We start from the raw sequence: 26499 nt of genomic DNA, 5'->3' as shown, positions 1-26499 counted from the left end.
GCTTTCAGGTAATTTTTATTGCCTTCCTTCTATTTTTTATGTAAAAGCTTGAATATTTTTTACAATCGGCATGTATTATTTACATAATTTAAAAATAATAAAACTATTTTATATGACAGTTTTTAAAAAGTAAAAAGAAAAAAGATTAGATTCCCAATTCCAAACTTGAGGTGAGAGAGGATCTGATCAGCCCATCTTGGATCAGGTGATCACCCTTGATCCAATCAGCCTGGGAAGCAGGGTCACATGACACCAACATGGCCTCCAAGAGCTTTCTCCATTAGGGGTGAGGAAATGTGAGGTTCTCAGTGAAGAAGGGTGTTGACCTGGCACACACCTCAAAAATATTGATTACTCCATATTAGGGATTTTGTTAAAGAAGAACTGTATGTGAGCCATGACCAAAGTGTTATAACCTTGAATTTCCTATTTTAATTTCTGACCGAATCTGAGTCAAGAGCAGCCATCTTGATGGAAAGCTCAACTGTAATTGTCAGCCTTTCCTGGGCATGGATATGATTTCAGGCATTCTTCCTTGGTGAAAGGCTATAGCTAAGATGACCAGTGGTTTCTGCTGAGACACTGATGGGGCTGGCCCCTGAGCCAGGTTCCCAGGGAGGGATGATTTGTAGACCAGAGTTCCAGCCCTGAATGGGCTTCCCAAGGCTTCCCAGACTCCCTCCTGTAGCAGATCAGTGAGGTGAAGTTCCAGAAGACCTTGTTTCCAGCCCTGCTTCATGTCTTATCAACTGTGTGAACTTGATGAACTTATTTAACCTCTCTCGGCCTCAGTTTCCTCATCTGTAGAGTGGGGATAATAATGCCTACTTCTTGGAGGTACCCAGGGGATTCCTGGAGATGATATACGTAAAGGATTTAGTACAGAGAAAATGCCTGATAATTTTTTATCTTCACGATTATCATGATCGTCATCATCACTATTAACAGGCACAATGTGCTTGGATTCCAGAAAAGTCACTCATGAGCATCCTGGGTCCGGATGCAAACAAGGCCCTCAGAAAGAGATACCAGGAGCCAGGAGCAATATCTGCTCTACTGGCAGTGTGAGGATTGAGGAATGAATGTATGCACATATGTGTGAAGAGCTCAGAAGAGTGTCCAGAACAAAGCACACACCCACTAAATGCTAGCTGTAGTGAATACCTACAAAGAGAGAGGAGAGGTGGAGAAGGAGGGAGGAGGAGGGGAGAGTAAGGAGGAGAGGTGGAGAAGGAGGGAGGAGGAGGGGAGAGTAAGGAGGAGAGGTGGAGAAGGAGGGAGGAGTCGGGGAGAATAAGTCAGAAAGTCACATCCACACCCAGAGAAAAAACAGAGGAAGAGAGAGAGAGAGGGAGGGAAGGAGAGACAGAAAGAGATGGAGAGAGAGAAGGGGAAGGGAAAAGGGGCAGAGAAGGAGGAATGAAGGGAAGGAAAGGGACAAGAGAGAAAAAGGAAAACCAAACATAGACGAGGAGACAGAGGCAGAGACCTGGAAAGATAGAATGTGAAAGAGACAGTATGTGTCCAGGGGTCTCTTGTTCTCTCCCCAGATCGCTGCCCAAGCTGTTCCCACTGCCACCCTTTTATCCACCTTCCCCAACCTTGCTGTGAAAATCCGCACCTTCCACCCATCCATGCCAGGTTGCACAGTGCTGTCCAGCTTGTTCCCTACCCACAGGCTTACTGATGGGGCTGTGGTGGGGGCTGGCTCTCTCTGCAGTGGTCTGTCTTGGACTCATCTAGATCCTATCGGCTATAAGTACCACCAACCACACTGACCTAACTGCTGCCGCTGCTGGCCTCCACCCCAGCTTCCCTATTGGTCCATCAGAACAATAAATGTCCTGCTGTCACCTTCTATTTGCCCACCACCCCTCCTGCTTAGATCCAAAACAGGCAGGGCCACAAAAGGAGATTTATACAATAAAATCATATCCCTATGCAACCATCACCCTCCACCCATCTGCAGAGGGGGCAACTAGGGGCGGGGGGCTCTGTGGGGGCACCTGCAAGGGGCTCCACCATGGTCCTCACCCCTGGGCAGCAGCAGTGGCACTGATGGACGAGGAGGCCAGCTCCCCTCGCACTGTCTGCCTGAACTCCGCTCAATACTTCTCGGAGTGGCTCTATTTGTATTGGGTGATATATAGGTCTATGCAGGCACCATTGGAGTGGATCCTGCTGCCACCTCCCCCTCCTCACCCCGGTCCCTCCGTCAAGAGGGAGGCAGTGAATTCAGCCAAATCGCTTCACCAGCCTTCTGCCTTCTGGTGCCCAGGGTGATGAGCACGGCTGTGGCAGTCATGAGAGGAGGAGGGCCATGTCACATGCAAAAGGGCGTGCAGATGATGGGTTAGTTCAAGAAACATGTGCATCTACTATGTGCCAGGAACCGTGCAATACATGCAGGATCCAAGGCTCCATTAGGCATGTTCCATGCCCTTGGAGAGTCTGGTGAGTTAGGCAGGGAACGTGTCCAAAACCAAATAAGGATGAAGGAAGCACCATAGTAAGTGTCCCTTTGTGTGCCACTATCACTTGCTTATCCTTCAAATATTCAGTATGAAATGGTCACAGCAATTTCTGCACTTGGTCACTGAGAGGCTGGGAGGATGAAATATGTAGAATATGTGCCAGCACAGTGCCTGGCACCCGACAGGCCTGCAGTAAATGAGAGGCAGCTGGAGTGAGGCGACCTGGGTGCAAATTCCAGCTCAAGCTTGCGCAAGCCCTTGGTGTCTTTTTATTTCTGTTTCCTCACCTGTAAAATGGGAAGAATCATAGTAAGTCCCTCATCAGGTTACTGTGAGAGTGAAATGAATTAATATGCATGCAAAGCTCTTAGACCACTATCTGGCATGTCTGAATCTTGTGGAAGTGCAAGCTGTTTTTATTACTACAGCAGTGCCTCCTGACCTGAAGAGGATACATTTCAAGACTTTTAGTGGATACCTAAAACCATGGATAGTAACACACAGATGGTCCCCAACATATGATGGTTAGACTTATAATTTTCTAACTTTACGATGGTGTGAGAGTGATATGCATTCAGCAGAAAACATACAGTACCCATACAACCATTCAATTTCTTACTTTAAGTACAGTGTTCAACATATAAGAAGAAGTTGGGCACAGGTTCACGCCTGTAATCCCAGCACTTTGGGAGGCCAAGGTGGGAGGATCATTTGAGGCTAAGAGTTCAAGATCACCCTGGGAAACATAGTAAGACCTCGTCTCCACAAAAATAAAAATTAAAAGATTTGCCAGGTGTGGTGGCATGCACTTGCATTGTAGCTACTCAGGAGGTTGAGATGGGAGGATGGCCTGAGCCCAGGAGTTCAGGATTGCAATGAGCTATGATCACGCCACTGCACTCCAGCCTGAGTAACAGAGCAGCCTGTCTCTAAAAAAATAAATAAATAAAATGAAATAAAATGAAATTAAATTAAATGAAGAGATGACATATTCAATGCTTTGTTATACAATAGGTTTGTGTTAGATTTTTTTTTTTCAACTGTAGGCTGTTTTAAGTGTTTCATGTGTAAGTGTTTTGAGGATATTTAAGGTATGCTAGGCTAAGCTCTGATGTTTGGTAGGTTAGAGGTAGAGGTATTAAATGCATTTTCAACTTAAAGATATTTTCAGCTGAACAAAGGGTTTATCAGGACATAACCCCATTGTGAGTTGAGGAACATCTGTACTGTTTTTTCCTATGCACACATGCTTGTGATAAAGCTTAATTTATAAATTAGGTACAGTAAGAGACTAACAACAATGACAAATAAAATAGAACAACTGTAACAATATACTGCAATAAAAGATATGTGAATGCGGCCTCTCTCTTTCTCAAAATATCTTAGCATGCTGTACTGTACCATGGGTAAAGGGGACCACTGAACATGGTAGCTATTGGTTTTACTTTCCTCAATGCAGGAGTTCTTTGGGAGTTTGAGGTTTTACCTGCAAAATGGGGATAATAGCAATATCTATCTAATAGGTAAGGATTAAAAGAGATAATGTAGGGAGATAATGTATATTCAGGGTAACTTGAATCTATGTTCCTGGGTAAAAACATTTTTAATATGACAGATAATGTACGCAAAATGCTTAGTCCATTTTCCACCGCTATAACGGAATACCATATACTGGGTAATTTATAAGGAAAAGACATGTATTTCTCACAGTTCTGGAGGCTGGGGAGTCCAATATCAAGGTGCCTCTGGTGAGGGGCTTCTTGCTGTGTTATTCCATGATGAAAGGCGGAAGCACAAGCTAACATGAGAGACAGACGGCAAGAGAAAAGGGGGGTCCACTACTGTGATAACGGTATTAATCCATTCACGAGGGCAGAGTTCTCATGACCTGATCATCTCTTAAAGTTCTCACCTTGCAACACTGTTGCAATGGCAATTAAATTTTAGCATGAGCTTTGGAGGGAACATTCACCACAGCAAATGCTTCCTTATCTCAGGCCTGGTGCTTAGCAGGCACACAATATACTCGTAGTGATGATTATCTGTTCACGCAAGCTTGTGTTGGAATAATTAAGGTATTTGACTTCTCCGTCCTCCCGAGGAGGTTCATAGTGACATATGTGATAGCAAATATGTATCATAGGCGCTGTAACTACATAAAACAAAGGCACATGGGTCTGGGCAGCTAGGATGGACAATTCCAGCCTCATCTCCATCTACTCTTCAGGCAGACGGGGCATTCTGGCACCTCCATGCCTCTGTGCTGTAGGATTTTCCTCCCTGTATTCATTTCCTAGGGCTGTTGTGATGAAATGTTACACACTAGGTGCCTTAAAATAACAGACGTCTATCATTTCACAGTTCTGAAGGCCACAAGTCCAAAATCAAGGTGTTGGCAGAGTTGATTCCTTCTGGAAGCTTCAGTAGAAAATCAGTTGTCTGCTGTCTCTCTTTTCAATTTCTTTTCTCATTTCTTTTTTCATTTCTCTTATTTCTATATGCCTTAAGATGCAATCTGGCTTAATGCCAAAGGGTATTTATGGACTCAAATAACCGCAAAGTCCAAGGGATAGTAGTGGCTTCAGGTGCAGCTGGACCCAGGGGCTCAAATGATATTTTCAGGCATCTGCTTTCCCAGCATCTCTTGGCTCTGCTCTTCTCTTATTAGCTTCATTATCAGGCAGGCTTTCCTATCATGGATGCACATATTATCAGTAGCCCAGCAGAAAGAGAGTGCCCCTTTCAGAATAGTTCCAGGCAAAGCCCTGCATGTCACTTCCTTGGTCTGGCTTGAGTCACAGGTCCAGAGTTGAACCAAGCACTGTGCATTTGGTTGTCCAGGCTTGAGACCTGTACTCATTCATGACTGGGGGAAGGAGGTAGTGCCTTCAAAGGGAAATTGGGTTGAAGTTTCTAGACAAAGGGGGAAAGTATTATGAGCTTGCCAAAATACTGACTATTCCCTCCACTCTCCTTCCTTTCCTCTGATTCCACCTCAAATGCTGAGCTGGACTCATGATGTGTGCAGAGACCCTGGGTCCTGGGTGTTCTCCAAGAGCACATACTAAGTGGTGGGTGTGGTGAGAAGAGACAAGTGTTTGAAAGGTGAGATGCCAGGGCAGAAGAAGACCACTCAGCACCAAGAGTTTCTTTTCAGGGAATAAAAATGTTGAGACTTGAGGCCATCAGGTCCACTACCTTAGTGGTATAAATGGAGAAACTGAGACCTAGGAGGTGAAGGGACTTGCTTGGGGTACCCTGTGAGTCAGTGGCAGAGCAAGAAGCAAGACATTCATCTCAGACTCCCGGGCTGGTCTTCATTCCCCCACACACTTGCATGGTCAGATGGGTGGTTGTTTTGTGGGATGTAGCTACCTGCTTGAAAGAGACTCTGGAGATGGTGCCCAGGAAGAGGTGCCACTTTGGATGGACACTGAAGGATGAGTAAGCATTTGTCAGGGTAGAAAGAATGGAACCCATACATCCAAATCCATACATCCCTCCATTCTCCCTCCTTCTCTTCCTTCCTTTCTCTCCCCCTCTCTTTCTTTTTTTTTTTTTTTTTTTTTTTTTTTTTTTTTTTTTTTGAGACGGAGTCTCGCTCTGTCGCCCAGACTGGAGCGCAGTGGCGCGATCTCAGCTCACTGCAAGCTCCGCCTCCCGGGTTCACGCCATTCTCCTGCCTCAGCCTCCGGAGTAGCTGGGACTACAGGCGCCCGCCACCTCGCCCGGCTAATTTCTTTTTGTATTTTTAGTAGAGACGGGGTTTCACCGTGTTAGCCAGGATGGTCTCGATCTCCTGACCTCGTGATCCGCCCGCCTCGGCCTCCCAAAGTGCTGGGATTACAGGCTTCAGCCACCGCGCCCGGCCTTCCCTCTCTCTTTCATTTCATTCTCCCTCCTGCCCTCCCTCTGGGATGACTTGGGAGGAAGTGATCCTGGCTAGCACCTGGGAAGAGAGGGAAGAAGTTATTACAGCATCCAGGACTGAACCCATGAGAGCCTGAAGTGGAGGGGTAGTGGTGAGACCAGAAGTCATAGCGTTCAAAAGCTTCCCAAGAAATGCGGGTGTCCAATCATGGAGGCTGCAGCTTCCCAGGAACAAAAACAAAACAAAACAACAGCCTCAAAACCAGAAACTGTACCTCCCTTGCCCAGAGTGGCCACTAAAAAATTAACTTGATTGTGGTAATCATTTTGCAGTGTATTCATAGATCAAATCATCACATTTGTCATCTTGAATATATGCCATTTTAACTTTTCAATTATACCTCAATAAAACTGGAAAACAAGTAAATAAAATAATGAAAGAAAAAAATTCCAATTCACCAGTGAGTTCAGGCACAGTTCTCTGGGGACTGCAAAGCTGTGGGTTACAAAAGCTTAAGGAACAAAAGGGAGACCTCAGAGTTGGAGAAACCCATTTAAAGCTACATGCCAGCCTCTACTTTGCCTCTGTCCAACCCCATATAATTTATAACCCCAGTCTCCCTGGCTATTAGCCCAGATCCCCCTCCATGGGGAGGGGTAGTTAGAGCTGGCCATGTGACCCCATGGTCAGAAGCAGTCCAGGTCCTCAAAGTGCTCCATGTGCTTTGCTCTGTGGGGCTGATTTGTCGCCCCTTCTGTCCCAACTTGGTCTGCTTGGAGGAACACCTGCTGTATTGGGGTCTGCCTCTGCACTTCCCAGCCTGGTTTGCCTTCTCCTGTGCTAGAGGGGAATGACTGGGAGAAGAAGCTGGGGTGGTAGGCTTTGTGGCCTTGGGCAAGTCCTTTGTCCTAAAAATGGAAGCTCCTAAGTGAGCCTTAGTCCTTTCCTAAGGGAGCCAAAGTGAATTATCTTCTAAGTAAGCCTTAGTCATTTTCTAAGTGAGCTTCACCACGGCTTTCTTCTGCTGTAAACTCCAGGAGCTGCCCCTCTCAGGGACAGTAATAGCTGAAGTTCTCATGGACGCGGGGAACCTCTCCACCCTCATCCCCTCACCTGCTGCACCTCTGGGAGGTTCCTTTCCCACACCAAGCTCGTTCCCTCCCCACTTCAGGTTTCTGCATTTGCTGTTCCCTCTGCCTGGCACACCATTCCCCCAGCTCCTCCAGTGGACAATTTCTTCTCATCCTTGAGGTCTCATTTAAATGTCGCTGTCTCTTGTCATCCAGTTACTGCCTACCCTCACCCCAGTTCCCATCACTGCCTCATCACCCCATTTCTCCGTCTTCATAGCACTCGCCCTATCTGAAACTATTTGTTCATCTGTCTATTGCCCATCTCCCTTCTAGAATGCAAACCCCATGACATGTGTTCCATCTTATTTGTCTTATTCACAGCTGAATCCCCATTCCTGATAACTGTGCTCAACACAGTAAGGACTCAATAAAGTTCACGAATGACTGACTGCCTCATTTTGCAGATGAGGAAACTGAGGCTTAGGGAGAGTAAGTGATTATCTTAAAGTCCACCACAAACTATCTGCAGACTCTGAAGTCCTTATTCCTTCCTTTAGGGTATACTTTTCCCCTCATCTGTAAAATGGGGACAATGATGGCTCCTGACTCTTTCTGATGAGAAAGTTATCAGACCTAGAGATATCCCTTCCTCTAGGTAGGAACTCAAATCGGAACAATACAAGCCCAGGTTTCTTCTTCCTCTTCAGGTGGGAAGCCTTTCAAATTCACTGCCAGTAGTGCCCAGAGAAGGAAACCATAAAACCCGTGACAGTATGGTTTATTGCACCCATGCAAACACACCCCCAGGCCAAATCAAGTTTCTCCCAAATCATAAAACCCTAGAATGTCAGCGCTGGCAGAGAACTGGGAGTCTGTTTAGCCTGGAGGCTCCCAGACCTCACTGAGCAATGGCCTTACTTGGGGAACAATTTTGAAACTCAGATTTCTAGGCTCTACCCTGAGCATCTATGTTAGTTGCAAGTGCAAAGGGTTTGCTGGGCTCTAACACCTGGAAGAACAAAGGGAGGAAGCAGGATGGGGCATGAGGTCGGGTCAGACCACAGATGTGCAGATATGACACATTTCTGCCAGCCCAGTGGGGAGCTACAGATCAAAGGCGGTTAGAGGAGTCCTGAGTTGGGCAGAAATGACCATGGCCCTGGTGCCACTGCCATGCTCACTGGCCAGGTGCCACCCTAAGGAGATCATGCCCTCATCTCCCAGGGCCTCGCTCAGCCACTGGCCAGGGGCAGCCCAGAAAAAGCAGGACCTTGAAGGAAGCAAACACGGATGAGCTAGAAGTTATCCACAGACCACACCCCTGCAGTGGGGCAAGGAGGCTTTTCTTGAAGGGAAGCCAGTGCATCTCCATGCTACTGCACTGCTTGAATCCACGCCCCTGGAGGGACCTGAGATTTGGTGTTTTAGTAAGTTCTCTGAGTGCCTTAAGCTCCTAAATGACTCTTTTCCCAGTGCCGTTTCCTCTGCCCAGGCTCCTCCAGGCCAGTACAGTCAAGATGAGCATCCATCCCATATCTGGTAGCCACATTTCAGGAGAGATGGAAAGAGGCAGGTGGCCCAGGCTGCAGGATCTGAGAGAGATGGTTTAGGGCCTTGGTTCTCAACCAAGGGTAATTGTGTCCCCAGGAGACATTTGGCAATGTCTGGAGACAGTTTGATCATAACAACTGGGGCAGGAGGTGCTAGTGGCCTTTAGTGGGTGGAGGTCAAAGATGGTGCTAACATCCTATAATGCACAGGACAGTCGCTACCCCAAGTAATTATCTGGCCCAAAATGTCAATAGAGCTGTGGTTGGTAACCTGGTCCGTGACTTGCCTGAAATCAGGGATGGTATTTGGTGAGTACTAGGTGTATTTTCCTGATTTTGGCTTTCCCAGTTTGGGCTGTGACCCAGACTAGGTTAGGACCTTCTGTCCTCTGGGCTCTGGCTTGCTGAAGCCATCTGGTATCTAAAGCTGCCATCCTTGTGTTCCCTCCAGGCCTTTGCACTTGCTGTTCCCCCTGCCAGAACAATCTCTCCTACCCATCCCCAGCCTTCTTCATCACCTGACGCCTTTATTCATCACTTACTCTGTGCCAGGCACTGTGCTCAGTACTTGCCTGGTTTTTCTCATTTAGTCCTCACAAGCACCAACCTCTGAAGGTGGTGTGATTGTTGTCCCCCATTTAGAGATGAGGGAACAGAGACATAAAAGGGTTAAGTGGCTTGCCCAAGGCCACACAGTCAGGGAGTGATAAAGCTGGAATCCCAGCTCTGGCAGGCTTCAGAGCCCAGAATCCTAACCACAGCACCACCCTGCCTCCAACAGCTGCCTTCCCACCCTGTCTGTCCGTGCACTGGTCCGCAGCCTCCTCCAGACTCTGGGCTTGGTGTGGGCAGGGACCTTGTGCCTGGCCTGGTTCCTTTTACAGAAGGGGACCTCTGGAAATATTTGGTGAGTGGATGAATTCATAGCATTCTGGTCTCGATTCTCAAAGCTCTATGGCTACACTCAGGTCAGCATCAGAAGGCAAACAGCCTGTGATCCACTGTTGAGTTAGAATTGAGTATTCAAGTTCCTGGTTCTCATTGGAGGGTGATGGAAGAAATGCCCACTTGAGGAAGTCTTCTCTAGGTTCGGTGGAAGTCATAGACACCTGTGTTCATCACTGTGACTCCATGTCCCTTCTGTGAATCGTCACAGGATAGCTCTTGCTTTTGAGGACATTGTATCTAGGGAAACACTGGGCCCCTTCCTCACTTTGCTGTTTCCAGTGCTGGGTGTGGTGCCTGGTGAACAGTGGTGCATTAGCTTCCAACGGCAGCTGTAATAAACTGCTACAAACTATGTGGCCAGAAATCCAAAATCAAGGTGTCAGCAGGGCCATGCTCCCTCTGAAGTCATCAGGGGAGGATCATCCGTTGCCTCTTTCAGCTCCTGGTGGCTCCAGCCATTCCTTGGCTTGTGGCTCCTTCACTACAGTCTCTGCTTCCATCTTCTTGTGGGTCTGCATGTGGTCATCTTCTCCTTTTCTATATCTTAAAAGGGCACTCGTCATTGGATGTAAGACCCACCCTAAATCTAGGACAAGCTCATCTTGAGATCTTTAACTACATCTGCAAAGGCTCTATTTCCAAATAAGGTCACATCCACAGGCATCAGGGGTTAGGAACTGGACATATCTTTTTGATGCCACTATTCAACCCATGATAGTGAAGTAGTTACAAAAAACAACAGTATTGGTATCAATGATACTGATACCACGGTTAATTCTTCAATTCCAATCCTGAGTCCTTTCCATATGCCTTGGCCTTATTAAAGCCATTTCTTTGTTGTTTGTTTTTGTTTGTTTGTTTGTTTGTTTTCAGAGTCTTGCTCTGTCACTCAGGCTGGAGAGCAGTGGCGTGATCTCAGCTCACTGCAACCTTCGCCTCCCGGGCTGAAGCATTTCTCCTGCCTCAGCCTCCTGAGTAGCTGGGACTACAGGTGCCTGCCACCATACCTGGCTAGTTTTTTTTTTTTTTTGTATTTTTAGTAGAGACAGTGTTTCATCATATTGGCCAGGCTGAATTCATGATCCGCCCGCCTTGGCCTCCCAAAGTGCTAGGATTACAGGCGTGAGCCACCACGCCTGGCTGGCCTTATTAAAGACTTTACCTGCAGCATCTTCTTTGATACTCACACCAACCCTCACTCCTCCCCTATTCACAGACAAGGAAGCTAAGACTCAGAGAGGCAATGTGACTCTCTTCCAAGGTCTTAAATTTCCAAAGTTGGCTGTGCATCTGAATCACCTGGGGTGGGAGAGCTTGTCTTAAAAAAAAAAAAAAAAATTGCAGATTCTTACACCTTATCCACAGAAGATTTTGACTTATGAAGGTCTAGGATGAATTTAAAAAATCAGCATTTTTATCAAGAGGAAATTTCCTCCTCTTAGTTAGGTTTGGGAATGTGTCCCACTTACTGTTGCTGTGTAACAAATTACCCTGCTCCTTAAAGGCTTAAAACAGTTGTTTTATTTTGTTCTGGGTTTTGTGGGCCAGGAACTTGGGAAAGGCTCAGCTAGGCGGTTGTCACTTGAGGGTCTCTCATGCGGTTGCAGTTCACATGTTGGTTGGGTCAGCAGCCAGTTGAAGGCTCAGCCGGGCTGGATGTCTGAGATGGCTCACTTCTGATTGGCTCACTTCTGGTGACTGGCAGGTGATGCTGGCTCCCTGACAACAGGGGCTTCTCCAAGTGGCTTCTTCAGCACGCTGGGCTCAGGGGCGCTGAACTTTCCAGAGAGAGGCTCACAGGCATGAGGAGTTCACACAACATCACTTCTTCCATATTCTTGGCTATAAGTGAGTCACAAGCTCATCCAAATTCAAGTGGGGGGACATAGACCTCACTTCTCAGTAAGAAGAGAGTCAAGGAATTTGTGTTCATTAAAAAAAAAAAAGACTATGACAGAGTGGCTGCACACTACCTAGCAATGCCTTTATTTTGTCTTTTGGCTGAATGTTCATTGAAGTAGGTTATTTTAAGATGAACATTATCTTGGAAAATGGAGGTCATGCCAGGCCGGAAGACCTCACTCCTATCTACCCCATCCAACAGATTCCCACCCCAACCAGATTGGAGAAATGTTGTTTAGTCACCAAGTAGGGGGACAAAAAAGAGAAAAGAAACTTCTATGTCGGCTCTGACACTTCCTCTCCCTCAATCCCATCCATGCCATCTGCTGTGGTCTAATGTTTGTGTGCCCCCAAAATTCCTTGCCCTTAATGTGATGGTATTAGGAGGTGGGCCTTTGGGGGGTGGTTAGGTCATGAGGGTGGAGCCCTCATGAATGAGATTAGTCCCCTTATAAAAGAGACCCCTGAAAAATCCCTTACCCCTCCCACCATGTGAGGACACAGCTAGAAGGTGCCATCTATGAACTAGAAAACAAGTCCTCACCAGACACCTGATCTGCTGCCATCTTGATCTTGGACTTTCCAGCCTCCAGAACTAACAGCAATACATTTCTCTTGTTTATAAGTCAACCAGCCTATGGTATTTTTGCTATAGCAGTCCATATGGTCTAAGACACCATCCCTCATCATGGGAGAGGGAAGGAAAGAAGGAGGTCTCTGTGTTTCAGTATGAACCAGTTCTAAAGGCAGCCACAGCCTTCTGGTCCTCCAAAGCAAAAGTGGACCAGGGGTTGTCTGTCCCTTGCCCTCCCTCTATAAGCGTTGACAAACACTTCTCCCTCTATCTTTCTGGGTGACCAGCTCCTATTCTCTTTGCCTCAGTTTCCCCTCTATAGCTGGGCTGAAACACAGGTTGCAAACTTGTTAATAGACAGATTTCTTGTATCCCTTTTAGTGCTTTTAATCTGAATGTGCTGTCGTTTTTAAAGGTAAAAAAATTTCACCTTTAAGCAAAATCTGGTTTAAGCAAAATTGGCACGTTTGGCTTTTCTGAGCCCCTCTTCCTGCATGGCAAAGACTGAATAGTGGCCACCCACATACAGGGGCCGGGGCTCACATGTTGCCCATCCCTCAACCCCTTTCACCTGTCTTCCCACCTGCCCAGCCCCTGCAGGCATTGGAAGCTTCAAGCCATACTGTACATTGTATATTGTGAGTTAGATAGCATGATGCCCACTCTGCAAATGAGGAAACCAAGGCACAGAGAGTTTAAGCAACTCCCCAAGGCCAAATGCACAGATGATTGCAGGGCCCAGATTCAGGACTCCTCCCTTTTCTCCACAGGCACTACCACCTCTGAGTGGTCAGCACTGCCCCTCAAAGAGAAGCTGACCTGGTTCATTTCCCAGAGAAGCACCTGAATGATGCTCCTCCCCACTTGTCTCTTAAAGGGGCTGGGCTATTTCAGGGCCAACCTCCTCGCCATCTTCACCTGCAAGGCATTTCTCCTACAAGCTGGGAGAAGCCTCTTTCAGAGAAGATTCAGGAGACAGAGCAGATCCTGCTTAATGAGCAGTGGGCAGCAATGGAAGAATGAACGTCCAAGGAGGTGGGGGAGGGGATGCTGTAAGGAGAAACGGTGAGGGCACCCAGTGACTTCATGGAGCTGGCCACCTTCTCTCCTGTTGGTGCCTCAACCCATGGGGAATCCAGGTAAGAACTACCTGCATCATGAGGGTCCTCTAGGCTCTTAGCTCCCATAAGGCTCCTCCTGTGCCCAGTGCCCCCAGAGAGCAAGGGGTCCGGGGGGTTACTGCCATTCATTCACTCGTTTGTTCATTCATTTATCAGCACAAAGTGTATTTACTGAGCAACTACTATGTGCCAACACCAGGCACTGCCTTAGCACTGGGAACACAGCAGAGAATAGGTAGAAAAAGAAATCCTGCCCTGGTAGAGGTGACAGTCTGTTGGAGGCGGCAGATGGTAAATAAATACATCGACACACAGAATCATGTCTAGGAGGACATACTATGGAGGAAGAGCAAAACAGAATAAAAGGCCAGACAAGAAAGATAAGGGTCACTATTTTAGATGCAAAAAAAGGAGAGGAGGGGAGGGGAGGGGAGGGAAAAACCCCACCTCCCAGCAAAGGGACATTTGTAGAGATGGGGGTCTTGCTATGTTGCCCAGGATGGTCTTGAACTCCCGGCCTCAAGGTAATCTTTCCATCTCAGCCTCCCAAAGTGCTGGGATTAAAGGTGTGAGCCACCATGCCTGGCTGGGGCAAAGGGACATTTGAGAAGCCACTGGCATGAAGTAAAGGAGTGAGCCTATCTAGAGGTGGAATGTTCCAGGCAGGTTGGAGTCCCTTGAGTGGGCGGGTACCTGGGGCGCCCAGGCCAGGGTGGTAGGGATCAGGGGAGATCAGAGAGGTCACAGGCAGGATCTGGTAGGTGCTTGGTTTTAGCCTCACTGAGATGGGAGCCGTGGAAGGAGTGATAGGATCTGACTTAGGTTGTCAGAGGCTCACCCTGGCCACCAAGTGGGAAATGGATGTGGGGGGCAGTAAGGCCAGGATGGAAGCAGGGAGACCAGGGAGGAGGCTCTGGTGTCATCCAGGTTAGAAGCAGTGGGGGCTTGAACCCACATGGGGGTAGAGGAGATGGCACAAAAAGGTCAGACTCACAGGGAAAGTGACAGGCACCTCCACCCCAGCCAGCTGTCCTTCCTCCCTTTCCTGCATAGGTGGAAAAGGAGCAATAAGTGATAGGCCCATTTCCCATATTCCTGGATGGGTGAGGGAAGGGCTCCCAGCTCCTCAAAAAAGATGCCCTGCTGGGAATCCTCTCAGCCTCCCAGGAGATGGGGCCTGGGAAGCCACGTAGGGGTTAGCAGCAGAGCTGGTGAGTTCAGTGCTTGGGCAACAGTATCAAGTGAGACTCATGTTTCCCCTCTAGCCAGCCTCTCTAATGCTGGTCAGCCATCTCCAAATGCATGTCTTTTGCTAGAAGGGTCTACTGTGGCTCATGACATAAGGGCTAAGTCCCCACTCTGCCACTCACTAGCTGTTTGACCTTAGGCAAATGGTTGCACCTCTGTGAGCTTTAGTGTTTCCGTCTATAAGTTGGGGACCTCTAAATGGTGCTTATTATCTCAAAGGGTTATTATGAGGATGGAATGAGATAGTGTAATGAAAGCACTTAGCACAGCGCCTGGCACTGGCCCTGCGGTGGACTGCAGAAATGGCCATGATATCTAGGAGCTCTTTCTATTAGGAGGTAGAGTCTGTTTCCCCAGTCTGTTTCCCCAGTCCTTGAACCTGACCTGGCTCTGTGTCTTGCTTTGTCTCCAGAATGCAGGGGAAGTAATGTTGTGCCCATTTCAAGCCTCAGCCTTAAGTGGCCTTGTAGCTTCTGCTCTTGGAACCTGATGCCTAAAAGCAAGGAATCCTGCGCCAGCCCATTGGATGATGAGAGACCCCTATCCCTGCAGACAGCCAGCCAGCCGCCAGACATGGGAGTGAGGCCTAGATCATTCAGCCAATGTTCAACCTACCAGCTGCCTGCAGATACATAAGCAAGACCGGCCAAGACCAGCAGAGCCAGCCCACACCAAAACTGTCACCCAGCCAACTCACAGAGTCACAGACAAAATCAATCGTTATTCTGAGTCCTAAATTTGGGGGTGGGTTGCTGTGTCATAAACACCAACTGACCCAAAGCCAACTCAGCTTATGTGCCTTCCTGTTGTCTAGGCTTAGCATAGATGCCACACTAAATAATGCCCCCCGCCGCCAAATGTCCACATCCTAATCTCCAGAACCTTTGACTATGTGACCTTCCATGGCAAAAAGGATTTTGTGGGTGTGATTCAGTTAAAGATCTTGAGCTGGGGAAATGGTCCTGGATTATCTGGGTGAATCCAATGTTGCCACAAGGATCTTTATAAGAGGGAGGCAGAGTCAGAGAAGGAGAAGTGATGATGGATGCAGAGAGAGAGAGACTAGAAGATGCTACACAGCTGACCTTGAAGAAGGAAGAAGGAGCTACAGGCCAAGGAATGCAGGTGGCCTCTACAAGCTGGAAAAGGCAAAGAAACAGGTGCTCCCCTAGAGCCTCCAGGAGGAATGTAGCCCTACCAATGCCTTGATTTTAGGACTTTTTTTGTTTTTTAAGAGATAGGGTCTTAAAAAAAAAAAACCCTATCAAAACTCAGAACAATGATTGATTTTGTTTGTGACTCTGTGAGTTGGCTGGGTGAGTCTTTTGGTGTGGGTCTGACCCTTGGCTATATTGCCAAGGCTATCCCTGAACTCCTGGACTCAAGCGATCCTCCTGCCTCAGCCTCCCAAGTAGCTGGGACTACAGGCATGCACCACTACGCCCAGTCTCAGCACTTCTGACCTTCAGAACTGTAAGAGAATAGATGTTTGTTATTGTAAGCCTCCAGGTTCGTGGTAATTTGTGACAGCAGTAACGGGGGATGAACACAGCATACTAGGTCTCTGTACCCGCTGCACTTTCCACCTTCTGATTAAAAGCAAGCTGGGAACCCGTTTTCCTTGAGATAGATGACCCTGACTATTGACAGGTATAAGGAATCAGAGTAAAAACGGCAATCCTAATAACAGTTACTATTAATTCTTGATCACATGCCAAGCATGTTAGGCTAATGGCTTTGTATATGTTATTTCATTCAATCTTCACCTAAGGCATATGAGGAAGTACTATCACCAGCCCCATTTTACAGATGGGAAAACCGAGGTTCAGAGAGTTTCTAAAACACATCCAAGCCCACACCACTAGAAAGTGGCGGGAGAGTGTCTCATCCAGGTCTGTATGATCCCTGATGATCAATGACACTCAAACCTTCCCTGGGCTCAGCTCATGCAAGAGGAACCCTCTTCTCCCTCCCATCTCTGTTTTGCCTCTTCCCCAGGTGGGGAAGGGGGGCTTCCCATACATTTTCCCTCGCTCTCAGCCCCTTTTTCTTTCTCCCCAAGCCTCAACAAAAGGCTCTTTCACTCTTCACATGCCATTTTATCCGGCGCAAACAGCCTGGCATTTTTGAGAGGAACTTTATTTTCTTTTAGCTTTCTCTCTGCTTTGTAGCAAAGAAAATAGAAATTGCAAAATTATAGACAAGTTCTCAGACTGTGGATTTCTGATCCCAAGAATTCCCTGCGGCCAGGACCGGTTGGCACTGATGACTGGCACAACGCCTGGCTTCCCGTCCTCCCAGCTCCAGGCCTCCACCTGCTGGGCGGCATCTTGTCTCCCATCCTTGCAAGAGATTTACCTAAAATTAACAGTACACGATGATCGCATTTGTAGAGGACGTCTGCGATTTGTACTTGACTCCTTGTTATGTGAGAAGCACTCCAGTGTTTTTAGGGGAAACGCAGCTTGCTCCCTCTCAGGCCAGGTGGCCTTGATGTAGCTGACTCCACCCCCAACTCGTAGCTGACTCCACCCCCAATTCGTGTGACCCAAGGCCAATGGCAGTGCCACATCCCCTCTCCCATAGTGACTGGTCCAGGCACGGGCATGTGCCCCAAGATGAGCCAATCAGAACTGAGGAACAAGGATGCCTATTTGTGCGTTTCCTGGCACTATCGGGTAAAAGTCACAATCATTTTATCATTTTGTTGTGGTCACTGGCTGAGCAACTGGAGACCATCATTGCCAATGTATGGGGAAAGGGTGCCTGAGGCTGAAGCCAACACAGGAAAGTACAAGTGAGGTTTCAAAAAAGACAAACTATTGAGGCCATTGTTTGAGGACCTGGATCCAGCTGTGCCTGAAGTCTTAGATATAACCATTAACTTTTCAGTCAATGAGAAAATAAATTGCTTTTTGCTTAAGCCACTTTGTGCCAGGTATCTATCACATCTAGCTTGACCAATGTAATAGCCAACATTTACAGAAAATTGTTTATTTTATGTTTTTGAGACAGAGTCTCACTCTGTCACCCAGATTGGACTGCAGTGGTGTGATCTCGGCTCGCTGCAACCTCCGCCTCCAAGGTTCAAGTGATTCTCCTGCCTCAGTCTCCTTAGCTGAGATTACAGGCACCCATCACCATGCCCAGCTTTTTTGTCTCTTTAGTAGAGATGGGGTTTTGCCATATTGGCCAGCCTGGTCTTGAACTCCTAACCTCAAGTGATCCGCCTACCTCGGCTTCCCAAAGTGTTGGGATTACAGGTGTGAACCACTGCACCTGGCCAGAACTGTTTTAGTTTGGATTCTCCTGAAAGCAGAGCTTGAGACAAGGACTTGGGCACAGATAACTTATTTGACCAGTGATCTCTGGAAGCAGGAGTGAGGGATGAGGGAGAGTAAGTCAGGGAAGGAGGAGCGTCAATGTAAAAGTGCCACTACAGACAACAAAGACCCGATTTCTCTGGAACCTGTTGAGGGGTGTAGAGAATGCTTTCCAGAATTGTCTACTGAAGACCAGAAGACTGCAACAGCATCCACGGTCCCTCACTGTCGCAAGGGGCTGACCCCAGGGGCGATGTGGTAGGCAGAATGATGACCCCTAAAGCTGTGCATTTCCTAATCTCCAGAGCCTGCGAAATGTTCGGTTACATGGCAAAGGGAATTAAGGGTGCAGATGAAGTGAAGATTGCTAACCAGCTGACCTTAAAACAGGGAGACCATGCTGGGCTATCTGGTGGGCACCGTGTAACCACGAGAGCTCTGGTAAGTGGAAGTGAGGGGATGAGACAGGGACAAGCAGAGATGGCAATGGGAGAAAGATTCAGCCCAAAACATTGCTGGCTTTGAAGATAAAGGAAGGGGCCATGAGCCAAGGATTAAGGGCAGCTTCTAGAAGCTGGAAAAGGCAAGGAAACAATTCTTCCCTAAGTCTCTAAGGGTGCAGTTCTTGATTTTTAGCACAGTGAGTCCCATGTCAGGCTTTTGACCTCTGGAACTGTAAGATAGTGAGGGGGTATTGTTTCAAGCCACCCAGTGTGTGAGAATTTGATATAGTCACTGTAGAAAAGTAATACAAGTCAAGGCCGGGCGCGGTGGCTCAAGCCTGTAATCCCAGCACTCTGGGAGGCCGAGGCGGGCGGATCACGAGGTCAGGAGATCGAGACCATCCTGGCTAACACGGTGAAACCCCGTCTCTACTAAAAAAAAATACAAAAAACTAGCCGGGCGAGTTGGCGGGCGCCTGTAGTCCCAGCTATTCGGGAGGCTGAGGCAGGAGAATGGCGTAAACCCGGGAGGCGGAGCTTGCAGTGAGCTGAGATCCGGCCACTGCACTCCAGCCCGGGCGACAGAGCGAGAATCCATCTCAAAAAAAAAAAAAAAAAAAAAAAGAAAAGTAATACAAGTCATAACCCTCCATGTCCAGGCTGCATTGTGTATGGTTCAGTGGACACCCATCGCATCCAACAGGGCCTAAGACTGAAACAGGAAAGACACATAGCTCATGCCGGAGGCTATGTGCTGTCACCATGGCGAATTTCAGTCTGCTTGCACAGAATGGCCCACAGCAGCTGCAACTTTAAATTAGAGTTGGGCCAAGGGGACACCATGACACAGGTAACCAGAGGCAGCTGCCACAAGCAGTTCCTGTGTGCCAAGCACTGTGCAACTAAGTAACTCCATCCCTGCCCATGGCAGACATCCACTAATCAATTACAGCATTCTTGCTCCATAAGTCCAGACATGGCTGCAACATCATTCCCCACACAGTGCTCCAGGCAGGCATTACCGATATGATTGGAGTTGGAAGGGTCAAGAGGTTCCATGGCCATTATCGGTTGAAGATGAAGGAAGGGGCCATGAGCCAAGGATTAAGGGCAGCTTCTAGAAGCTGGAAAAGGCAAGGAAACAATTCTCCCCTAAGCCTCTAAGGGTGCAGTTCTTGATTTTTAGCACAGCGAGTCCCATGTCAAGCTTTTGACCTCCAGAACTGTAAGATAGTAAAGGTGGAGGATGAATCCACCATCCTCCTCAATTGTAAAGCTTCAAAATCCTAAAATTGAGAGAGAAAAATTCTCTTGGGATCACAGCTCTGCCTAAGAAGAACGTTGCTAAAGGAATTCCAAATTCTTCCCTATCTCCACATCACCCTAAGATTTGCCTCTTCCCTTGGGTCTTCTTATCACTTATATGACTACCACATGCTAGTAGATTATCTGTGTCTACAACCATTAAAATTGCTTCTACTTATTGAGCACCTATTCCATGCCAGACACTGTTATAGACCTGTCACCTAAATTTTAGAACAGTCTCAGAATGAAGGTATTAGCCCTACTTTGAAGGTGAGGAAATTGAAGTTCAGAGACATTAAGTGCCTCTTACTAGCCCAGGGTCACATTATTGGCACCCCTAGTAAGGGAAGTGCTCCCTTAAATGAACAAAACATAAAAGCAAACTGCTTGCATTTAATAATACAGCATGAGGGACCGAGCACAGTAGCTCATGTCTGTAATCCCAGCACTTTGGGAAGCAGAGGCAGGAGGATCCCTTGAGCTCAGGAGTTTGAGACCAGCCTGGGCAACATGATGAGACCCCACCTCTACAAAAATAAAAATAAAAAATTAGCCAGGCATGGTGGTGCACGTCTGTAGTCCCAGCTACTCGGGAGGCTGAAGTGGGAGGATCACTTCAGCCTGGGAGGTGGAGGCTGCAGTGAGCCGTAATCACGCCACTGCACTGCAGCCTGGGCCACAAAGTCAGACCTTGTCTTCATCATCATCATCATCATCATCATCAATAAAGTATGAGGACAGGACTCAGATAGCTTTCAAATACTCAGAGCAAAAATGGGAGAAGAAGTATGTGAGAAAAGGGGACTCATTCCCTCATTTATTCATCCAGAGCTTCCTAAGCAGCCACTATGCGCTGGGTGCTGGGGCTACAGCACTGGCTGTGCCAGATGTAGTTTCTATCCTCGTGGAGTTCACAGTCTCCTCGGGGAGGAGAGGCCACACACACAGGCCAATACACAAACAAAAACTTCCAGATTGTGACAAGTGCCCTGGTGGGTATGAGGAAGGTACCAAGATAGAGAACTTCAAGATGGCCTCTTTGAAAGCAGCTCTTGGCCGGGCGCGGTGGCTCAAGCCTGTAATCCCAGCACTTTGGGAGGCCGAGACGGGCGGATCACGAGGTCAGGAGATCGAGACCATCCTGGCTAACACGGTGAAACCCCGTCTCTACTAAAAAATACAAAAAACTAGCCGGGCGAGGTGGCGGGCGCCTGTAGTCCCAGCTACTCGGGAGGCTGAGGCAGGAGAATGGCGTAAACCCGGGAGGCGGAGCTTGCAGTGAGCCGAGATTGCGTCACTGCACTCCAGCCTGGGTGACAGAGCCAGACTCCGTCTCAAAAAAAAAAAAAAAAAAAAAAAGAAAGCAGCTCTTTCCCTCCTTACAAATTCCCTCCCATCTGCTTCCTGGGATTCTCCCAAGCAGGTCACTTTTATCCTCAGTGCCCAGTGGTACAAGTTCATTTTCTCAAAAAGCTACCCTATTTCCCATAATGGTTCTCATTTCAGTCTCCCTAATCATTTTGGCTCATCTTCCTGTATTAATTAAACATTTACTGAGCACCGACTGTGCATATGAGGATGGCCGTATAGTTCGCTCTGACTCTGTGATCACCCCCATGAACTCTATTATCCTGGGTTCCCAAAGCCATGGTGACTGAGGTATGAGGTCTACAATCCACGTGTTAATAGATTGCTAGAGCCATAAGGATCCTGGAGTTTATTTACAGAGTTTGAAAGTCCACCAGCACTCTGGGAGGCTGAGGCAGGAGGATCGCTTAAGCCCAGGAGTTGGAGACTGGCTTGGGCAACATGATGAAACCCATCTCTACAAAAAATACAAAAATTAGTCGGGTGTGACGGTATATACCTACAGTTCCAGCTATTCAGGAGGCTGAGGGGGGAAGATCACTAAAGCCCAGAAGAGAGGTCGAGGCTGCAGTGGGCTGTGATCACACCACCATACTCCAGCCAGTGTGACAGAGTGAGACTCTGTCTCCAAAACACAAACAAAAAACCCACAAATTCCTACAGAGGGCAGGCAGTCACCATGAAGGTGTGAAAAGTAGCTGGGTGTAAGACAATAGGGAATGGTGCTGGAGACCTCATACTCTGCTTAAAAGTAGGGACTACTACTCCTTTCCAGCACATGGCTGCCATGTGGAAATTCAGGCCCAGCACGCATAGATTTTCCTACTTTTTTAAGAACCCAGAAATTAAACATTTTTTGCAAACTCTCCCAACTTTTAAATGCTGGCAACTAATGCAACTAAAAATAAAAACTGAATGGGGAACAGGGGGCTCATTGCCCATAGGCTGATCTGACTCTCCATCTATAACACTTCTTATGTTACAGATGGGGAAACTGAGGCTCAGAGCAGTGAGGTGGTTTGTCCAAGATTTTACAGGGCAGCTCAGTAAAATTGGCCCATTTTTCTTAGGACCAGAAGCCCATGGCGCCTCTTTTCCAGGGTCACTAACCCCTCCCCAGGAACTCCAGGGCCAGGGAATCTCCCCGTAGATGGGGGCCAAAGTAGGAGGTGGAGGCAGAGCTTTTTCTAAGTTCAGGACTCAACATGGGCACCCACATTCCTGATGCATTTTTCAAAGGCTGGAAAATGATTCCAAGTGTGTGGATACAAGAGTCCTCGTTTTCACTCCAGGTCTCCGCCTTTGTGTCTCTCGGTCTCTCTCTGTCTCTGTACCATCTATCTGTGTCTCTCAGTCCATTTCCTGGTCTCTCTTCTTTCTGTCTCTCTCACCGTTTCTGCCCATCTGTGTCTGTCTCTCTTCCTCTCCTTTCCCTCTCCTCTGTCTTCCTGCTTCTCTCTCCCGCTTCTGTCTCTCTGCTCTGTCCGTTCCTCTCTGTCTCTCTGCATCTCTCCCTCCATCTCTGCTGCTCTCCCTTACTCCCCTCCCACACCCCCAGCCCCCGCCCAGGTCTCTCCTCTCCTGCCCTCTGAGTCCCTCCGGCCACCATGGAAAGGTTACTGTAAACGGGAAAGAAGCTGAGGGCAAAAGTAATCAACCCCCTGGCTGACCTCCGATCCCGCTCCCCACGCCCAGGCTGGCTCCAGCAGCGCCCCCTCCCCCGCCACAACCCCGGCCCCCCTCCCTCCCCACCCCCAGGTCCCCTTGCTGACAAAAGGCCTATCTTCTCTCTGCCTAAATGATTTAAATTCTAATCAAACATCATTTATAGTACATCTCGGAGCCGTCTCCTGGGAGCTGCTCCCACATGAGACGTTGCCATGGCAACCGGGGGGTCTTGTTTCAGAAATGTCAGATTGTATTATTGTCTTCACACTTCTCTGATAACCTGGTGTCTCTCTCTCTCTCTCTCTCTCTCTCTCCAGCTCCCTCACTCACACCACCATCCCCAGGATTTTATTTCTCCTCTTTCCCCCTGTCGCTGCCTCTCTAACCTCCATTCAACCCCCTAGACTCTTCCCAGGACCCCCCAGCCTTCCTCCAGCCCCAGGACAAAACGGCCTGATCGATTTCATCCTCTAGCCTCTCGCCAGGCCCAACGCTCCCGCCCGTGCCTCTGGCCCTGGGGCCTCCTCCCTTTGGGAAAGGTGTCTCCCCACCACCACCCCTCATCTTCGGCAGACACGCTTCCCCCTCTAGGGGTTTGCTGGAGTGCTCTTCTGTCATTTTATTTTGCTAGATATGAAAATGAGACATAGATTTTTTCCAGCGATGCGTGTGTGAAGTTCTAATCTGGCTTTTCGGATTTTTTTTCTTTTTGGGGAGGAGGTAGTGGTGGGAGAAATCAGGCACCAGGCTCCTAACAGGATCCGAATGGAGAAGCAGAGCGTGGGGCAAAAGATGTGATGGGGTGCATGCCCTTGTGCATGTGTCACGTGTGTGTGTGTGCATGTCCGTGTGTGTGCACATGTGTGTGCATGTCCGTGTGTGTGCATGTGCCTGAGTATATGCATGCAAGAGCATGCATGTGTGCATAGTGCTCATGGGAATGTGCGCTCATGCCCATGTATGCATGTGCGTCCATGCATGTGTACGCGTGTATGTGTGTGTGCAGGCCAGTGCCCATGCATGCATTCATATGCATGCATGAGCATGCCCATGCCCTATGTGCATTGTGTACATGCATGTGTGTGTGTTCGTGTGTCCATGTGGGCATGTGTGTATACATGCATGTATGTTTGTGTGTGCATGTGCCCATGGCCATGTGTGTGCATGCATGTGTGTGACATAGCAGATGTCTTTCCCAGCCTGGCTGTTGGCACCTAACAGACAGCTCTCAGGAGCTGGGCACTTGCCCTGGTTGTCACACAGTCCTTCCTGTGCATAAATGGGCACATTTCAATGATATTTTCACATTTAGGTTAAATTCTTCACCCTGTCTGCTGTGGAGATGCATTAGCCCTGCAATAGCCCAGAGAGATTTTTCTAAACCCAATAATCCCCTCATTCCACAGATGGGTAAGCTGAGGCCCCAGGAGAGGCAGTGGCATGTTCCAGGTCCAAGGTCACAGGAGGGCCAGAGGTGGCACTGGAGCTGAAGCCTCCCTCTGCCAGGCCACTCAGGAGACTGGCTGGGTCTCAGGGCTGGAACTGATGGAGCCCCACTGCCCCTCAGAGATGGCACCTTGGAGGTACAGGCTGGCAGCATTTGTGCAGCCCCTGCAGGCTCTTATGGGGCTGGCAATGATGCTCACTGCATGCCACGCACTGCTAAGCCATTACAAGAAGTATGTTATTGAATCCTCAGAACAACTAGGAGGAGGGTCTATCATTATCCCCATTTTGCAGCTGGAGACACTGAGGCTCTGAGTGGTGATGTGAGGCAGCCTAAGTTTGCAGAACCAGTAAATGGCAGAGGTGGGATTGTCTGTGGTTCTATAGTGCACCTTTTCCTGCAGTGAGGGCCAGAGAAAGCCCTGCCCCCCTTGAGCACTCGGAAGATGGGGAAGTGCATTCGGCTTTGTCCCTGACACCCTGAGAGTCATATCAGCGAGTTCAGAGACCAACAGCAGTGGTCAGGAGCAGCAGGGTGGGGTGGAGGACCTGGGATGGAGCAACCACAAAACATGATACAAAATGCCCCCCAAAATCTTATTCCCCTATTTCACAGATGAGGAAACTGAGGCTCAGGGAGGGTCAGGAACTTGTAGAGGGCAAGGATGGTCCCCACCTGGGTCTGAGCAGCTCTGGTGATTTCTACTGTGTGACGAGGAGGAGACAGCCTGGGTCTGCCCCTCCCTGGTTGAGTGACCCTAGGATCACTCCCTACCTGCCAGGAACCTCAGTTTTCCCATCTGTAAAATGGTGATCAAAAGGGTACAACCTATATAGGATGGAAGTGAGGATGACGTGAGTTAACACTGGCCAGCACTGGCCAGCACTGGCCAGCACTGGTGCCTGGTGCAGGGAAGCCCTGGATAAAGCTCTGTGTGTGATGCATGTTTTGCAGTCATGAGAGCCTCTGCTTGGATCTGGGCCTCTTCTGTGGCTATTTTCTTTCTGCCCGTCCCCGCAGCTGAGTGAGGTCAAATCTTTAGCAGATGCCAGATTTCCCCCTTTCCCTCTTTTTACTTTTTGCCTATCTCCCCAGGGAATGGAGCCTGGAAGAGCAGTGAGCGGGTTCTTATGGGCCTTCCACCAGCCTAACCCCTATGCCTGGTACCCCTGCAGCCCCACCCCAGCACACAGTAAGAGAGAGAGGCTGCCAGGGCCCAGGGCATGCCACCTGTGCAGCCACACACAGGAAATTCTTATTACTTTTTTAACATTTTCATTTCTCATTGGATTTTAAGAAGTGTGGACCTGGTCTTGACCTAGACACAGCCAGACATGGAAAAACATGACCCGCTGTTTCTCACTGTCTCTCTGCTTTCTCAGTCTCTATGTCTCCCTGGGAGTGTCTCTAGATCTCTCTGTGTCTCTCACTGTCTCTGTGTCTCTCTCTGGTCTCTCACTGTCTGTCTCTGTGTCTCTCACTGTCTTTGTGTCTCTCTCTGGTGTCTTCTTGTCTCTGTCTCTGTCTTGCTGGGTCTCTCACTGTCTCTCTAGGTCTCTCAGTCTCTGTTTCTTTGTGTCTCTCACTTTCTGTGTCTTTCCTTGTGTCTCTCATTGTCTCTGTGTCTCTCTCTGGATGTCTCCCTATCTCTGTCTCTCTGAGTCTCTGACTGTCTCTATGTCTCCCTGGGAGTGTCTCTATATCTCTCTGTGTCTCTCTCTGGATGTCTCTCTGTGTCTGTCTCACTGGGTCTCTGGATCTCTCAGTCTCTGTGTCTCTCACTGTCAATGTCTCTTTCTGTGTCTCTCACTGTCACTGTGTCTCTCTCTGGATGTCTCCCTGTCTCTGTCTCTCTGGGTCTTTTGCTGTCTCTCCTTACCTCTCTGTGTCTCTCACTGTCTCTGTGTCTCTCTCCGGGTGTCTCCCTGTCTCTGTGTCTCTCACTGCCTCTCTGGGTCTCTCACTATCTCTCTGTATCTACCTCTGGGCCTCTCTCAGGGTCTCATTGTCTCTCTGTGTCTCTCACTGTCTCTGTATCTCTCTCTCTCTGGATCTCACTGTCTCCCTGTCTCTCTCTGGGTCTCTCACTGTCTCTGGGTCTCTCGCTCTCTGTATCTCTCTCTGGGCCTCTCTGTATCTCCCTCTGGGTCTCACTGTCTCTCTGTCTCTGACTCCGGGCGTATG

General features: G+C 48.5%; 1 long non-coding RNA gene across 2 annotated transcripts in view; it reads right to left on the bottom strand.

Moving 5' to 3' along the window:
- LOC105493364 (uncharacterized) overlaps positions 1 to 26499 on the bottom strand; it is a 39078-nt gene that overhangs the window by 4957 nt on the left and 7622 nt on the right. The window contains exon 3 of one of the 2 annotated variants that reach the window (XR_011608500.1): positions 16901 to 17119. The exons of the other annotated variant lie outside the window; for it this stretch is intronic. This is a non-coding gene — a long non-coding RNA (uncharacterized lncRNA). Of the gene's footprint in view, positions 1 to 16900; positions 17120 to 26499 lie in introns of those variants that run through there. 2 annotated transcript variants of the gene reach the window in all.

Source organism: Macaca nemestrina, chromosome 10 (genome assembly GCF_043159975.1).
Source record: "Macaca nemestrina isolate mMacNem1 chromosome 10, mMacNem.hap1, whole genome shotgun sequence".
Lineage (NCBI taxonomy): Eukaryota > Metazoa > Chordata > Mammalia > Primates > Cercopithecidae > Macaca > Macaca nemestrina.
This window is presented reverse-complemented; position numbering and strand designations above follow the sequence as displayed.